The sequence below is a fragment of the Pseudophryne corroboree genome, chromosome 11 (genome assembly GCF_028390025.1).
Source record: "Pseudophryne corroboree isolate aPseCor3 chromosome 11, aPseCor3.hap2, whole genome shotgun sequence".
Lineage (NCBI taxonomy): Eukaryota > Metazoa > Chordata > Amphibia > Anura > Myobatrachidae > Pseudophryne > Pseudophryne corroboree.
This window is the reverse complement of record NC_086454.1, coordinates 164,995,780-165,012,090: the sequence shown is the minus strand read 5'-3', so window position 1 is coordinate 165,012,090 and position 16,311 is coordinate 164,995,780. Positions and strand designations below refer to the sequence as shown.

The window sequence follows — 16,311 nt, the reverse complement described above, 5'->3', positions numbered from 1 at the left end:
GGTAAAAAAAGTAAAAAAAGTAAAAAGAAACAGGGCATAATACATCCGCCCATTGGTGAAACCGCCAGTGTAATATCCTCCGTGACACCCAGTAATCAAACAGACACCATTGACAATAACTTAAAAAAGGTGAAAATATTCAATTTAAGTACACATATTCTTTCTAAGAATGAAACTTCTGTCCTACAAAAGGGCCTAAAATATGCACCCAGCAACTTCATAAACTCGTTTGATCTTTACATAGACATCCAAAAGTATGTCAGAAAATTAACGGTAAAAAAGTTTTTCGCTAATCAAACCCCCCAAAATGACCCCAACCCGGTTGCTCTCACTCCTTATAAGCCAAAATCAATCTTTTTCCCCAGACACGTACAGGGACCTTTTTTAGAATCCTTTGCAAAATTAGTTATGGAGGATATAAAGAAATTACAAGAAAAGCCAAAAAAAGCATTTAATCTAACAGCAAAAGAAAGGCAAGCTTTAAAAGAGCTAAAGGAGGCAGAAACCTTTATCATTAAACCGGCAGACAAAGGGGGGGGGATTGTCCTGATGGACACTGAGAAATATGAAGGTGAGGTCTTTAGGCAATTAAATGACACTACCGTTTACAAAAAACTAAGAAATAATCCCAGCGATACAATTTATTCCAAACTTAAAAATTTGGTAGAAAAATATGAAAAGAAGGGAACATTAAGCAAACAAGAAGTGAAGTTTATAATGATAGAGAATCCTATTGTGCCGGTAATGTACATTCTACCGAAAGTACATAAGAGCCTTATAGACCCTCCAGGACGCCCAATTATATCAGGAGTGGATTCTGTTACAGCAAATTTGTCACAAGTAATTGACTATATTCTTCAACCCTTAGTTTTACTAAATAAATCACACCTCAAAGACACCAAGGATTTTCTGTTGGCCTTAGAAACCATCAAATGGGAGGAGGGTAATTATTTGGTCACTGCAGATGTAACCTCCCTCTACACCATTATAGACCACAGACAAGGTGTAGAGGCAGTTAAAGGGTTTTTGGACCTATCAGACCTCTCAGAAGATGTAAGGGAATTTACTGTGGAAGGTATATCTTTAATCTTAGAGAATAACTTTTTCCTGTTCAAAGACCAGTTCTATCTTCAAAGAACTGGAACAGCGATGGGCACCAGGTTCGCCCCGAGTTACGCCAATCTCTTTATGGGACAATGGGAGACCGATGCCATCTGGTCCGGGGGCGTGCTCGGGTCGAGCCTGGTGACCTATCTCCGCTATATAGACGATATTTTTTTCGTCTGGCGGGGCGATGCGAATTCATTGGATGTTTTTTGTAGAGATTTAAATATTAATGATAAAAATATCAAGTTGTCTTTTAATATCAGTCAGGAGTCAGTGGACTTTCTGGACATAACAGTCTATATAAATGAAGGTAAAATAAACACTAAAACATTTACTAAGCCCACAGACTCTGGGACATATATACCAATGGACAGCTGCCATCACCAAAGTTGGTTAAATTCCATCCCTGTGGGCCAATTAAAAAGGATTAAAAGGAACTGTAGTGACAATACCATCTTTAATGAACAAGCCTCTGCTCTATCTAAAAAATTCGAAAATTGTGGTTATAAGAGTATAAATGTGACGAAAGCAATGGAAGATGTCAATGTATTAGAACGAAAAGCGCTGTTAAACAAAAATAATCCGAAAAGACAGAATGATAAAAAATTCGAATGGGCATTTATAACAGACTACACTGTGCAATATAAATCCATCGAAAAGATTCTCTATAAACATTGGAATCTTGTAAAAAATGACCCAGTCATTGGTCCTTTAGTTCCATGCAAACCAGTACATATTTATCGCAGGGCTCCCAATCTAAAGTCAAAATTGGTGTCAAGCACCTGCAACACTAAAATATCCACATATGGAATTACCTCAAAAGGTTTTTTCAGATGTGGGAGCTGCATGGGCTGTAGGAACATCAAAAGCAACGGGTGTAATAAAATAGAGAAAATGTCTATCAATGGAAAAGCCATTGAGATAAGGGACTTTATTACTTGCGACACAAAGAATATAGTATATGCTATTACATGCAAGTGTAATCTCACTTACATAGGGCGCACATCAAGACCGTTTAAAATCAGGCTGGGAGAACATATTAGAAATATTAAAAAAGGAATGGACTCCCATTCACTCTCTGCCCATTTTAAATTAGTACATGAGTGTCGCACCTCAGATATAAGTGCGTTCTGTGGTCTAAGGCATATAAAAAGCTCTCAGCGTAATAATAACACAGCAACAAGCCTGGCCAAAATGGAAATGAACTGCATTTTTAATTATAATACATTACACCCTACAGGCTTAAATAACGACTTTGAGCTTAAATGGTTTATGTGATTGGTCCGGTTCTGCGCTGTAAATTTGGTACAATAATATATATAAGAACTTTCCTATATAATTGCCCTTTTTCAATATCTTTCTCCATATATATCACATTGTTCACATATTGTTGTTTTTTTACTAAATCACTCATTTGAGTTTGTGTATTGTATTTATTCATAGCACAACCAAAACGGTGAAGTCCTGGACTTTGTCTTTCATTACAAACCTTAGAAACTACATTTCCCATGAACCCCGTCGGCGGAAGTGCGATACTTCCGGATATGACAGTTTCCGCCTAGAAGGAGAAAGCACAAAAGGACTACGCCTCCCAGAAACCTCAGGAGCGGAAATAATCAACAGAAAGTCCGTCCAATATATAGGACTTAATGAACCACAATTCCCATGATACTCAGCGATGCCGCACTTCCGGTCCGGCGTGAACGAAAGAAATGCTTTACCAATGTGAAATCCTTCATATTTTTAAAAACATTAACCCATTGAGGTTGTTTATAAATGATGTGTATTTTGTAATCCTCTGCAGAAACGGCAAGGAGGATCTATATACATAGAAAATAAAGATAAAAATAATAATTAATTATGACATCATTTCCTGCTATTTTTTGATTGGACAGCTGCCCTTTAAATATCGAGTCACAACCACACTCCACCATGTCTCGATAAAGGCCCAGGCTAGGGCCGAAACGCGTTGACAAGCAGGAGTGTGAGTAGTGACAATTCTTTCCGGATTTTTATTTCATTGGATTTTTTATTCTTGATTTTATATTTAAAAGGGCTATCCCACTTTTCTGGGGAACCCCTTTAGTTTTTTCCTTGCCGGTTCTGCCTAGGAACTGTTCTATTTTTGTATATTGTGTGTCTTTATGGTTTTAAGACAATCCGTCTGTATTCGTGACTGCCAATAAATTTCTGTACCCCCCTATATAAAATCTGAGGAGATTGAGTTCCTTTATTTGGGGAGGCAAGAACGTCACCACTAAGAATTTTGGACAGGGGAGCTGAACTTTAAAGATACCTTGATGGGAGTACGAAGACTTTAAGAACTGTGAGTTTTGGGTACGCATAAGTGGATCCCTAGATCTCTCCTGTCACCTTAAAGATACCTTGATGTGTGTATTATCGCCCCTATGAGTGTGAGTTTTTCGGTACGCTCCACCTAGACATTCTCAAGTCTATAAAAGATACCTTGATGTGTTTACCACCCTTCTCGCGAGTGTGAGTTTTGGGGTACGCTCCATCAGTATACCATTGATTACATCCATTGCACCAGGCGCAGTTCAAGTGAATCAGGCCTTGGTACTGGAAAAGAAACCTTGATGAGCTTAAATATATCTGATTATAGTGTGAGTGGGGTACGCACAGAACCACTACTAGTCTTTGTGTAAAAGATTTAATTGACATAGAGAAGGAACATACTACACATTGGTTTCTTGTTCTTATATCTCCCCACATGTTGCTATATCCTGGAGAAACTACATCAGTCAATATCCACTGAAGGATCCACTACAGGAAACTGCCAATAAGGGATGTAATGGTGATACTTACAATATAATTGGTTTCATAAAAAGCGCTGTTGGTGTAAATACAGATTTCAAATTTGTGGTTTTGAGAGTTGTGTTTGAGGTGTGGTGACACCTCTTGATATCTGTTATACCGGTAGCTGCTTGGCGCCTGTCCTGGGACACCCCCAAAAAAAATTATTGTTCTATAATCAGTTATTATATTGCTGCTCAAACATAGAGGGCACTAGGTGTTACTAGAAGAAGAAGATATGTTCTCCCCTCTCATTAGTGCACACTGAAGTAAAAAAAATTAAAATGGAGAATTTCTAAACACCAGAGCACAAGTAATGGATCTCAGCATTCTTATTGCATCTTTTCTTATTTCCAAATATTTGACATACTTCTGATTTGAAAAGTTTAAAAATGAGTTTAGACAAAGGACACCACTGAAAATGATGGAATTTATATGAATTGTAAATGAAGATTTGCAATACTCATACTTTGAATGAAAATGGAGCTTTAAACAAAAGGAGAAATAATCAACATTAGGTCCCACCAAGATTAGAACTTGGATTACTGGATTCAAAGTCCAGAGTGCTAATCATTACACCATGGAACCCTCAACTGAGCCAAGACGTCTACTGAACTGAGCTCATCTTTTAAATGCAAAGAAAAGAAATTCAATACTTTATATATATGATTTCAAGTTTCTAATAAGCTCAGGGATGCAATAGGTGTTATGTAGAATATTTGTCTAAAACCAATGATAATATATAAAAAGTAACCTATTTTTAAGGAGAAGATAAATACTAGAAACCCAAATGCCTAGGACCAATTTCAGTTGGAGCATCACCCCTTATGTTATCCTAGCATTGAATTGACAGTTTTTCTGTATTGTCATATTTGCATATCAGCCACTTACAATTGTTTCAAGCTTTATAACAGAGGACTGCCTTTTTTATAGACCAAGGATGAAAGTCTCTTGTGAGTTAAGTCTGATTATGACATCACAATTTGTAAATTAAGCTATAGTATGATTACAGAGTGTAGACTGAACAAAAAGTGCTTTCCTATGGATTGAAGTTTGTATTTTCTTAAGCTTTGCATTCCAAAATGTGCTAGCATTCTCTATTTCCAAAGGGCACATTAAGCTAATTCCGCATTATATAATTTTTGTGTTAAAAGTTATTTATACACAACTTGGTAAAACATACTAAATTTAACACATAATGAATTACATCCTGGGATTATCTTTATCAACAATCTGTAAATGGATAAGAAAGATTGTGCATTAGATTTATCAGATTGATTTTGCTTAGAATTGCATTTACTCCTTGTCTAAATTGTCTATTTTTATACTATTATTAGATGCATTAATCTTTGTTGTTGTCCTATCTAATAATTTTTTTATTTTGCAATGTGGAAAGAAACTGGTGCATTTTTATGATACCCATGCTTCAAGTGACTCTATGGCTTAAGCTGTTCCTTGAAAAATGAAATGCTATGCAAACAAAATATGTTCTGTGCTTTGAGGTACATTTGCCAGTTTTGTGTTTGCTTCTAGTAACATCTGTGGCCAGTTAGCTCAGTTGGTTAAAGCGTGGCGCTCGTATTGCCAAGGTCATGGGTTCGAACCCTGTTTTGGCTACTTGCTTTTCTTTATGGACAAGAATGGAATAAGCTCATCGGTGTAGCATGAATACTTGGAAACATAATAGACACATATATCACAAAATCTCTTCAAATCCATATCAGAAGCCAGCATGAGTGTCATCCTTTGGCTGATGAAGATTTTTCTCTACATGGCTCATTGACTTTTGTCTCAAATCGAGCAATATGGCATACCTAAGATTTGCAATGGCAAATTAATCAGTTATTATATTGCTGCTCAAACATAGAGGGCACTAGGTGTTACTAGAAGAAGAAGATATGTTCTCCCCTCTCATTAGTGCACACTGAAGTAAAAAAAATTAAAATGGAGAATTTCTAAACACCAGAGCACAAGTAATGGATCTCAGCATTCTTATTGCATCTTTTCTTATTTCCAAATATTTGACATACTTCTGATTTGAAAAGTTTAAAAATGAGTTTAGACAAAGGACACCCTGAAAATGATGGAATTTATATGAATTGTAAATGAAGATTTGCAATACTCATACTTTGAATGAAAATGGAGCTTTAAACAAAAAGAGAAATAATCAACATTAGGTCCCACCAAGATTAGAACTTGGATTACTGGATTCAAAGTCCAGAGTGCTAATCATTACACCATGGAACCCTCAACTGAGCCAAGACTTCTACTGAACTGAGCTCATCTTTTAAATGCAAAGAAAAGAAATTCAATACTTTATATATATGATTTCAAGTTTCTAATAAGCTCAGGGATGCAATAGGTGTTATGTAGAATATTTGTCTAAAACCAATGATAATATATAAAAAGTAACCTATTTTTAAGGAGAAGATAAATACTAGAAACCCAAATGCCTAGGACCAATTTCAGTTGGAGCATCACCCCTTATGTTATCCTAGCATTGAATTGACAGTTTTTCTGTATTGTCATATTTGCATATCAGCCACTTACAATTGTTTCAAGCTTTATAACAGAGGACTGCCTTTTTTATAGACCAAGGATGAAAGTCTCTTGTGAGTTAAGTCTGATTATGACATCACAATTTGTAAATTAAGCTAAAGTATGATTACAGAGTGTAGACTGAACAAAAAGTGCTTTCCTGTGGATTGAAGTTTGTATTTTTTTAAGCTTTGCATTCCAAAATGTGCTAGCATTCTCTATTTCCAAAGGGCACATTAAGCTACTTCCCCATTATATATTTTTTGTGTTAAAAGTTATTTATACACAACTTGGTAAAACATACTAAATTTAACACATAATGAATTACATCCTGGGATTATCTTTATCAACAATCTGTAAATGGATAAGAAAGATTGTGCATTAGATTTATCAGACTGATTTTGCTTAGAATTGCATTTACTCCTAGTCTAAATTGTCTATTTTTATACTACTATTAGATGCATTAATCTTTGTTGTTGTCCTATCTAATCATTTTTTTTTATTTTGCAATGTGGAAAGAAACTGGTGCATTTTTATGATACCCATGCTTCAAGTGACTCTATGGCTTAAGTTGTTCCTTGAAAAATTAAATGCTATGCAAACAAAATATGTTCTGTGCTTTGAGGTACATTTGCCAGTTTTGTGTTTGCTTCTAGTAACATCTGTGGCCAGTTAGCTCAGTTGGTTAAAGCGTGGCGCTCGTAATGCCAAGGTCATGGGTTCGAACCCTGTTTTGGCTACTTGCTTTTCTTTATGGACAAGAATGGAATAAGCTCATCGGTGTAGCATGAATACTTGAAAACATAATAGACACATATATCACAAAATCTCTTCAAATCCATATCAGAAGCCAGCATGAGTGTCATCCTTTGGCTGATGAAGATTTTTCTCTACATGGCTCATTGACTTTTGTCTCAAATCGAGCAATATGGCATACCTAAGATTTGCAAGGGCAAATGAATCAGTTATTATATTGCTGCTCAAACATAGAGGGCACTAGGTGTTACTAGAAGAAGAAGACATGTTCTCCCCTCTCATTAGTGCACACTGAAGTAAAAAAAATTAAAATGGAGAATTTCTAAACACCAGAGCACAATTAATGGATCTCAGCATTCTTATTTCATCTTTTCTTATTTCCAAATATTTGACATACTTCTGATTTGAAAAGTTTAAAAATGAGTTTAGACAAAGGACACCACTGAAAATGATGGAATTTATATGAATTGTAAATGAAGATTTGCAATACTCATACTTTGAATGAAAATGGAGCTTTAAACAAAAGGAGAAATAATCAACATTAGGTCCCACCAAGATTAGAACTTGGATTACTGGATTCAAAGTCCAGAGTGCTAATCATTACACCATGGAACCCTCAACTGAGCCAAGACTTCTACTGAACTGAGCTCATCTTTTAAATGCAAAGAAAAGAAATTCAATACTTTATATATATGATTTCAAGTTTCTAATAAGCTCAGGGATGCAGTAGGTGTTATGTAGAATATTTGTCTAAAACCAATGATAATATATAAAAAGTAACCTATTTTTAAGGAGAAGATAAATACTAGAAACCCAAATGCCTAGGACCAATTTCAGTTGGAGCATCACCCCTTATGTTATCCTAGCATTGAATTGACAGTTTTCTGTATTGTCATATTTGCATATCAGCCACTTACAATTGTTTCAAGCTTTATAACAGAGGACTGCCTTTTTTATAGACCAAGGATGAAAGTCTCTTGTGAGTTAAGTCTGATTATGACATCACAATTTGTAAATTAAGCTAAAGTATGATTACAGAGTGTAGACTGAACAAAAAGTGCTTTCCTATGGATTGAAGTTTGTATTTTCTTAAGCTTTGCATTCCAAAATGTGCTAGCATTCTCTATTTCCAAAGGGCACATTAAGCTACTTCCCCATTATATATTTTTTGTGTTAAAAGTTATTTATACACAACTTGGTAAAACATACTAAATTTAACACATAATAAATTACATCCTGGGATTATCTTTATCAACAATCTGTAAATGGATAAGAAAGATTGTGCATTAGATTTATCAGATTGATTTTGCTTAGAATTGCATTTACTCCTTGTCTAAATTGTCTATTTTTATACTATTATTAGATGCATTAATCTTTGTTGTTGTCCTATCTAATCATTTTTTTTATTTTGCAATGTGGAAAGAAACTGGTGCATTTTTATGATACCCATGCTTCAAGTGACTCTATGGCTTAAGCTGTTCCTTGAAAAATTAAATGCTATGCAAACAAAATATGTTCTGTGCTTTGAGGTACATTTGCCAGTTTTGTGTTTGCTTCCAGTAACATTTGTGGCCAGTTAGCTCAGTTGGTTAAAGCGTTGCGCTTGTAATGCCAGGGTCATGGGTTCAAACCCTGTTTTGGCTACTTGCTTTTCTTGATGGACAAGAATGGAATAAGCTCATCGGTGTAGCATGAATACTTGAAAACATAATAGACACATATATCACAAAATCTCTTCAAATCCATATCAGAAGACAGCATGAGTGTCATCCTTTGGCTGATGAAGATTTTTCTCTACATGGCTCATTGACTTTTGTCTCAAATCGAGCAATATGGCATACCTAAGATTTGCAAGGGCAAATTAATCAGTTATTATATTGCTGCTCAAACATAGAGGGCACTAGGTGTTACTAGAAGAAGAAGATATGTTCTCCCCTCTCATTAGTGCACACTGAAGTAAAAAAAATTAAAATGGAGAATTTCTAAACACCAGAGCACAAGTAATGGATCTCAGCATTCTTATTGCATCTTTTCTTATTTCCAAATATTTGACATACTTCTGATTTGAAAAGTTTAAAAATGAGTTTAGACAAAGGACACCACTGAAAATGATGGAATTTATATGAATTGTAAATGAAGATTTGCAATACTCATACTTTGAATGAAAATGGAGCTTTAAACAAAAGGAGAAATAATCAACATTAGGTCCCACCAAGATTAGAACTTGGATTACTGGATTCAAAGTCCAGAGTGCTAATCATTACACCATGGAACCCTCAACTGAGCCAAGACTTCTACTGAACTGAGCTCATCTTTTAAATGCAAAGAAAAGAAATTCAATACTTTATATATATGATTTCAAGTTTCTAATAAGCTCAGGGATGCAATAGGTGTTATGTAGAATATTTGTCTAAAACCAATGATAATATATAAAAAGTAACCTATTTTTAAGGAGAAGATAAATACTAGAAACCCAAATGCCTAGGACCAATTTCAGTTGGAGCATCACCCCTTATGTTATCCTAGCATTGAATTGACAGTTTTTCTGTATTGTCATATTTGCATATCAGCCACTTACAATTGTTTCAAGCTTTATAACAGAGGACTGACTTTTTTATAGACCAAGGATGAAAGTCTCTTGTGAGTTAAGTCTGATTATGACATCACAATTTGTAAATTAAGCTAAAGTATGATTACAGAGTGTAGACTGTACAAAAAGTGCTTTCCTATGGATTGAAGTTTGTATTTTCTTAAGCTTTGCATTCCAAAATGTGCTAGCATTCTCTATTTCCAAAGGGCACATTAAGCTACTTCCCCATTATATATTTTTTGTGTTAAAAGTTATTTATACACAACTTGGTAAAACATACTAAATTTAACACATAATGAATTACATCCTGGGATTATCTTTATCAACAATCTGTAAATGGATAAGAAAGATTGTGCATTAGATTTATCAGATTGATTTTGCTTAGAATTGCATTTACTCCTTGTCTAAATTGTCTATTTTTATACTATTATTAGATGCATTAATCTTTGTTGTTGTCCTATCTAATCATTTTTTTTATTTTGCAATGTGGAAAGAAACTGGTGCATTTTTATGATACCCATGCTTCAAGTGACTCTATGGCTTAAGCTGTTCCTTGAAAAATTAAATGCTATGCAAACAAAATATGTTCTGTGCTTTGAGGTACATTTGCCAGTTTTGTGTTTGCTTCTAGTAACATCTGTGGCCAGTTAGCTCAGTTGGTTAAAGCGTGGCGCTTGTAATGCCAAGGTCATGGGTTCGAACCCTGTTTTGGCTACTTGCTTTTCTTTATGGACAAGAATGGAATAAGCTCATCGGTGTAGCATGAATACTTGAAAACATAATAGACACATATATCACAAAATCTCTTCAAATCCATATCAGAAGCCAGCATGAGTGTCATCCTTTGGCTGATGAAGATTTTTCTCTACATGGCTCATTGACTTTTGTCTCAAATCGAGCAATATGGCATACCTAAGATTTGCAAGGGCAAATGAATCAGTTATTATATTGCTGCTCAAACATAGAGGGCACTAGGTGTTACTAGAAGAAGAAGACATGCTCTCCCCTCTCATTAGTGCACACTGAAGTAAAAAAAATTAAAATGGAGAATTTCTAAACACCAGAGCACAAGTAATGGATCTCAGCATTCTTATTTCATCTTTTCTTATTTCCAAATATTTGACATACTTCTGATTTGAAAAGTTTAAAAATGAGTTTAGACAAAGGACACCACTGAAAATGATGGAATTTATATGAATTGTAAATGAAGATTTGCAATACTCATACTTTGAATGAAAATGGAGCTTTAAACAAAAGGAGAAATAATCAACATTAGGTCCCACCAAGATTAGAACTTGGATTACTGGATTCAAAGTCCAGAGTGCTAATCATTACACCATGGAACCCTCAACTGAGCCAAGACTTCTACTGAACTGAGCTCATCTTTTAAATGCAAAGAAAAGAAATTCAATACTTTATATATATGATTTCAAGTTTCTAATAAGCTCAGGGATGCAGTAGGTGTTATGTAGAATATTTGTCTAAAACCAATGATAATATATAAAAAGTAACCTATTTTTAAGGAGAAGATAAATACTAGAAACCCAAATGCCTAGGACCAATTTCAGTTGGAGCATCACCCCTTATGTTATCCTAGCATTGAATTGACAGTTTTCTGTATTGTCATATTTGCATATCAGCCACTTACAATTGTTTCAAGCTTTATAACAGAGGACTGCCTTTTTTATAGACCAAGGATGAAAGTCTCTTGTGAGTTAAGTCTGATTATGACATCACAATTTGTAAATTAAGCTAAAGTATGATTACAGAGTGTAGACTGAACAAAAAGTGCTTTCCTATGGATTGAAGTTTGTATTTTCTTAAGCTTTGCATTCCAAAATGTGCTAGCATTCTCTATTTCCAAAGGGCACATTAAGCTACTTCCCCATTATATATTTTTTGTGTTAAAAGTTATTTATACACAACTTGGTAAAACATACTAAATTTAACACATAATAAATTACATCCTGGGATTATCTTTATCAACAATCTGTAAATGGATAAGAAAGATTGTGCATTAGATTTATCAGATTGATTTTGCTTAGAATTGCATTTACTCCTTGTCTAAATTGTCTATTTTTATACTATTATTAGATGCATTAATCTTTGTTGTTGTCCTATCTAATCATTTTTTTTATTTTGCAATGTGGAAAGAAACTGGTGCATTTTTATGATACCCATGCTTCAAGTGACTCTATGGCTTAAGCTGTTCCTTGAAAAATTAAATGCTATGCAAACAAAATATGTTCTGTGCTTTGAGGTACATTTGCCAGTTTTGTGTTTGCTTCCAGTAACATCTGTGGCCAGTTAGCTCAGTTGGTTAAAGCGTTGCGCTTGTAATGCCAGGGTCATGGGTTCAAACCCTGTTTTGGCTACTTGCTTTTCTTGATGGACAAGAATGGAATAAGCTCATCGGTGTAGCATGAATACTTGAAAACATAATAGACACATATATCACAAAATCTCTTCAAATCCATATCAGAAGCCAGCATGAGTGTCATCCTTTGGCTGATGAAGATTTTTCTCTACATGGCTCATTGACTTTTGTCTCAAATCGAGCAATATGGCATACCTAAGATTTGCAAGGGCAAATTAATCAGTTATTATATTGCTGCTCAAACATAGAGGGCACTAGGTGTTACTAGAAGAAGAAGATATGTTCTCCCCTCTCATTAGTGCACACTGAAGTAAAAAAAATTAAAATGGAGAATTTCTAAACACCAGAGCACAAGTAATGGATCTCAGCATTCTTATTTCATCTTTTCTTATTTCCAAATATTTGACATACTTCTGATTTGAAAAGTTTAAAAATGAGTTTAGACAAAGGACACCACTGAAAATGATGGAATTTATATGAATTGTAAATGAAGATTTGCAATACTCATACTTTGAATGAAAATGGAGCTTTAAACAAAAGGAGAAATAATCAACATTAGGTCCCACCAAGATTAGAACTTGGATTACTGGATTCAAAGTCCAGAGTGCTAATCATTACACCATGGAACCCTCAACTGAGCCAAGACTTCTACTGAACTGAGCTCATCTTTTAAATGCAAAGAAAAGAAATTCAATACTTTATATATATGATTTCAAGTTTCTAATAAGCTCAGGGATGCAATAGGTGTTATGTAGAATATTTGTCTAAAACCAATGATAATATATAAAAAGTAACCTATTTTTAAGGAGAAGATAAATACTAGAAACCCAAATGCCTAGGACCAATTTCAGTTGGAGCATCACCCCTTATGTTATCCTAGCATTGAATTGACAGTTTTTCTGTATTGTCATATTTGCATATCAGCCACTTACAATTGTTTCAAGCTTTATAACAGAGGACTGCCTTTTTTATAGACCAAGGATGAAAGTCTCTTGTGAGTTAAGTCTGATTATGACATCACAATTTGTAAATTAAGCTAAAGTATGATTACAGAGTGTAGACTGAACAAAAAGTGCTTTCCTATGGATTGAAGTTTGTATTTTCTTAAGCTTTGCATTCCAAAATGTGCTAGCATTCTCTATTTCCAAACGGCACATTAAGCTACTTCCCCATTATATATTTTTTGTGTTAAAAGTTATTTATACACAACTTGGTAAAACATACTAAATTTAACACATAATAAATTACATCCTGGGATTATCTTTATCAACAATCTGTAAATGGATAAGAAAGATTGTGCATTAGATTTATCAGATTGATTTTGCTTAGAATTGCATTTACTCCTTGTCTAAATTGTCTATTTTTATACTATTATTAGATGCATTAATCTTTGTTGTTGTCCTATCTAATCATTTTTTTTATTTTGCAATGTGGAAAGAAACTGGTGCATTTTTATGATACCCATGCTTCAAGTGACTCTATGGCTTAAGCTGTTCCTTGAAAAATTAAATGCTATGCAAACAAAATATGTTCTGTGCTTTGAGGTACATTTGCCAGTTTTGTGTTTGCTTCCAGTAACATCTGTGGCCAGTTAGCTCAGTTGGTTAAAGCGTTGCGCTTGTAATGCCAGGGTCATGGGTTCAAACCCTGTTTTGGCTACTTGCTTTTCTTGATGGACAAGAATGGAATAAGCTCATCGGTGTAGCATGAATACTTGAAAACATAATAGACACATATATCACAAAATCTCTTCAAATCCATATCAGAAGCCAGCATGAGTGTCATCCTTTGGCTGATGAAGATTTTTCTCTACATGGCTCATTGACTTTTGTCTCAAATCGAGCAATATGGCATACCTAAGATTTGCAAGGGCAAATTAATCAGTTATTATATTGCTGCTCAAACATAGAGGGCACTAGGTGTTACTAGAAGAAGAAGATACGTTCTCCCCTCTCATTAGTGCACACTGAAGTAAAAAAAATTAAAATGGAGAATTTCTAAACACCAGAGCACAAGTAATGGATCTCAGCATTCTTATTTCATCTTTTCTTATTTCCAAATATTTGACATACTTCTGATTTGAAAAGTTTAAAAATGAGTTTAGACAAAGGACACCACTGAAAATGATGGAATTTATATGAATTGTAAATGAAGATTTGCAATACTCATACTTTGAATGAAAATGGAGCTTTAAACAAAAGGAGAAATAATCAACATTAGGTCCCACCAAGATTAGAACTTGGATTACTGGATTCAAAGTCCAGAGTGCTAATCATTACACCATGGAACCCTCAACTGAGCCAAGACTTCTACTGAACTGAGCTCATCTTTTAAATGCAAAGAAAAGAAATTCAATACTTTATATATATGATTTCAAGTTTCTAATAAGCTCAGGGATGCAATAGGTGTTATGTAGAATATTTGTCTAAAACCAATGATAATATATAAAAAGTAACCTATTTTTAAGGAGAAGATAAATACTAGAAACCCAAATGCCTAGGACCAATTTCAGTTGGAGCATCACCCCTTATGTTATCCTAGCATTGAATTGACAGTTTTTCTGTATTGTCATATTTGCATATCAGCCACTTACAATTGTTTCAAGCTTTATAACAGAGGACTGCCTTTTTTATAGACCAAGGATGAAAGTCTCTTGTGAGTTAAGTCTGATTATGACATCACAATTTGTAAATTAAGCTAAAGTATGATTACAGAGTGTAGACTGAACAAAAAGTGCTTTCCTATGGATTGAAGTTTGTATTTTCTTAAGCTTTGCATTCCAAAATGTGCTAGCATTCTCTATTTCCAAACGGCACATTAAGCTACTTCCCCATTATATATTTTTTGTGTTAAAAGTTATTTATACACAACTTGGTAAAACATACTAAATTTAACACATAATGAATTACATCCTGGGATTATCTTTATCAACAATCTGTAAATGGATAAGAAAGATTGTGCATTAGATTTATCAGATTGATTTTGCTTAGAATTGCATTTACTCCTTGTCTAAATTGTCTATTTTTATACTATTATTAGATGCATTAATCTTTGTTGTTGTCCTATCTAATCATTTTTTTTTTTTTTTTTGCAATGTGGAAAGAAACTGGTGCATTTTTATGATACCCATGCTTCAAGTGACTCTATGGCTTAAGCTGTTCCTTGAAAAATTAAATGCTATGCAAACAAAATATGTTCTGTGCTTTGAGGTACATTTGCCAGTCTTGTGTTTGCTTCTAGTAACATCTGTGGCCAGTTAGCTCAGTTGGTTAGAGCGTGGAGCTCGTAATGCCAAGGTCATGGGTCCGATCCCTGTTTTGGCTACTTGCTTTTCTTGATGGACAAGAATGGAATAAGCTCATCGGTGTAGCATGAATACTTGAAAACATAATAGACACATATATCACAAAATCTCTTCAAATCCATATCAGAAGCCAGCATGAGTGTCATCCTTTGGCTGATGAAGATTTTTCTCTACATGGCTCATTGACTTTTGTCTCAAATCGAGCAATATGGCATACCTAAGATTTGCAAGGGCAAATTAATCAATTATATTGCTGCTCAAACATAGAGGGCACTAGGTGTTACTAGAAGAAGAAGATACGTTCTCCCCTCTCATTAGTGCACACTGAAGTAAAAAAATTAAAATGGAGAATTTCCAAACACCAGAGCACAAGTAATGGATCTCAGCATTCTTATTGCATCTTTTCTTATTTCCAAATATTTGACATACTTCTGATTTGAAAAGTTTAAAAATGAGTTTAGACAAAGGACACCACTGAAAATGATGGAATTTATATGAATTGTAAATGAAGATTTTCAATACTCATACTTTGAATGAAAATGGAGCTTTAAAAAAAAGGAGAAATAATCAACATTAGGTCCCACCGAGATTTGAACTCGGATTACTGGATTCAAAGTCCAGAGTGCTAACCATTACACCATGGAACCCTCAACTGAGCAAAGAATTCTACTGAACTGAACTCATCTTTTAAATGCAAAGAAAAGAAATTCAATACTTTATATATATGATTTCAAGTTTCTAATAAGCTTAGGGATGCAATAGGTGTTATGTAGAATATTTGTCTAAAACCAATGATAATATATAAAAAGTAACCTATTTTTAAGG

General features: G+C 34.3%; 3 non-coding genes across 3 annotated transcripts; 2 read left to right on the top strand and 1 right to left on the bottom strand.

Moving 5' to 3' along the window:
- Positions 1-7,125: 7,125 nt before the first annotated feature.
- Positions 7,126-7,199, top strand: TRNAT-CGU (transfer RNA threonine (anticodon CGU)). Its single transcript has one exon. It is a non-coding gene; the product is annotated as a tRNA-Thr (tRNA).
- A 3,247-nt stretch (positions 7,200-10,446) lies between these two features.
- On the top strand, positions 10,447-10,520 carry TRNAT-UGU (transfer RNA threonine (anticodon UGU)). The gene has a single exon. It is a non-coding gene; the product is annotated as a tRNA-Thr (tRNA).
- Positions 10,521-16,061: 5,541 nt separating this feature from the next.
- Positions 16,062-16,133, bottom strand: TRNAQ-UUG (transfer RNA glutamine (anticodon UUG)). Its single transcript has one exon. It is a non-coding gene; the product is annotated as a tRNA-Gln (tRNA).
- Between the last annotated feature and the right edge of the window lie 178 nt (positions 16,134-16,311).